We start from the raw sequence: 2,462 nt of genomic DNA on the forward strand, positions 1-2,462 counted from the left end.
CAAATCCTGTCCGGGTAAGGCGGTGCGAGTGGGTTGGTGTCGGCGTGGACGCAGAGAGCGTACGGGAGTTGCACGTCTCGGCGTGTAACTTCCAGGCATGCCTAGCCCGCGCAGCGTTATGGTATGTGCGGGGACTTCCCCTTCTTTCAGCAAGCCCAGATCCTGTAAATGAAAATTGTGAACCTGCTAGTTATCTGGATGGGGAGTCCCTGAAGGCAATTTATAGATGGTATTTCATGACTAACAAAAAACGGTCATTGGGATTTTCTCATGGCTTTCAGGTATAGCCCAGTGAGCTGTCTTTGCGAGAGCAGAATGTAAAGATGACAGCAGTGACAAGCAAAGAAAAAGGTCTATGTCCATTGTGCCTGTTCCACAGCACAGATAAGATACCACAGACATTTGTATGACAGCGAGCATTTCAAATCATAGCTGCACAGCTACCGATATATTCAAACACTGAATGAAAGCAGTGGACCACAGAGTTACAGTCAACCATTGAAAAACTCCGAGCCAACACTCTTAACACATGTCCTCAGGGCACACACGAAGCACCATTCAAATCCCCAAAATGGGATGACCATTTCAGCAAGCACCGAGTTCCATAGGGCCAGAGGATTGCGGCACATTGATCTTGCTGAAGTCACTTAACGGTGAAAACACTGCACAGTCATGGAGTTTTCCTATCAGCACCATTCCGATTTAGCCCTGAATAACTGGAACCTGAACAATTAGCTGTGCTGCTCAGTGAGGCTAACTATCGCATCCTGCCAGTTCATCTGCATAATTTCCAATACAAAGTTATTTCATTTATTCCACACTGCTGTGTCACACAGATATGCACTCAGGCTTATACATGCATTCAGAGAGCAAGCAGTAATGGTGATTTAAAAAGTAAGCAATGCAGAAAAGAGCATTTGTAACGAACCATGTAAGATCTCTGTAGCCACTTCAGTCCAAAGACTGGGAGGCAGCTTGAGGAATAGTTAAGTCATTGATTGCAAAGCAGAATAATTTGTTCTGCTGACCCTGCTATAGAACTGGTAGCTTCTGGCAAGAAGGTGGTAGCAAGCATCTCCAAGGTCATCTTGACAGTATTGGCCCCCACAACTTAAGCCACAGTGTCTGAAATGCTGAGCAAAGGAATGTGTGACATATTCTAAAAAGCAGGCATGCAAACTTGCTAACACAGTGGTTAAGAGCTTTTGGAAAAATGTTACCCCAAATAATTCTCAACTGGAAGCAGAATATATTTCATATCAGGTGCAATTTCTCTTTTAAACAGCTTTATCTTAAGGCTTTTAAAGTATTTTACAGCTACTTGGCCAGTCTGTAGCAAACACTTCATTCACTGCTCCTTCAGTCAATGCTTGGAGTCTTTTTAGAGAGGTGCGTAAATAAACCCTGTGCCTACTCAGCAAGAATGATATGCATTCAGGGTGTATCCTGAAGCCTTGTCCCCCAAGGCAGAGAGTCTGGTGTAAACTTGTGAAGGATTCCCTGGGCATCATTTTTCATAGGATTGTTCCAAACCCTTAAGCAATACCATGAAGGGCAAGTCTTAAAGGAATCAATATTAACCAATTGATTTTCATTTTTACATGATTATAACTGGAAAAATCAGGAAGGACTGAAATATGCAGTGTGTAGGGGAAAAGTATGCATAATTCAGTGAGAATGCTTAGTATTCTGAGTGGCCTTTTTTGGGAGCTAAACCTCACCTGAGAAAATTGTTAACGTTTTGCAGCTCCCAGAGAAGTCCTGTGGAGCACATTCCTGCATGTCTTGCCTCACTGCTTGGGAACCATTGTTCTGTACATCGGATGCTGTGTAAGACATTATTTTTCCACTACTGTACATTATGCAACTTCTTCTGTAATAAGAAGAGCACAAGGAATCTACAAGAAGCACTCAGTTCCAAATGACCTTGTTCTCTTTTATTGGTGATGACAGACCTTTCTGCAGAGTGAATTGATGTATGGATGGACTGCCTGTCCTGCCTGATTCATGGGATTCAAATGCATTGCACATATCACACTCACACTACTGCAAAGGTTAGTTTAGGGTTTTGAAATGCTAAAACCAATTACAAATAGTAATCTCTTACTGAGTATCAAACAAGTACTACTTTAGCCAGTATCCAGATAGAGGTGATTTATCTCTTAATGCCTTCTCTTGAAGGCATGAATGTTTTTTAAAATAAAGACAGGTGTGACATCCAAACGTTCACAAAATACCAAAGAAGATACTACCAGAAAGAATATCTTCATATACAAAATAAAAAAGTCACTCTTCTCATCACAGAAAAATTTCAAAATCAAGCATGAATTCTTCCACTGATTTCTCTACCTTGTTTATTCCCAAAGGAAAGCGGAGTAGGAGAGGAATCATTTCAGGTTATTACATCTGAATTAATACAGTTCCAGTTGAATACCAATAAGAACATAGTTCTGAGTAACCAG

The sequence above is a fragment of the Mesitornis unicolor genome, unplaced genomic scaffold (assembly GCF_000695765.1).
Source record: "Mesitornis unicolor isolate BGI_N332 unplaced genomic scaffold, ASM69576v1 scaffold34753, whole genome shotgun sequence".
Classification (NCBI taxonomy): domain Eukaryota; kingdom Metazoa; phylum Chordata; class Aves; order Mesitornithiformes; family Mesitornithidae; genus Mesitornis; species Mesitornis unicolor.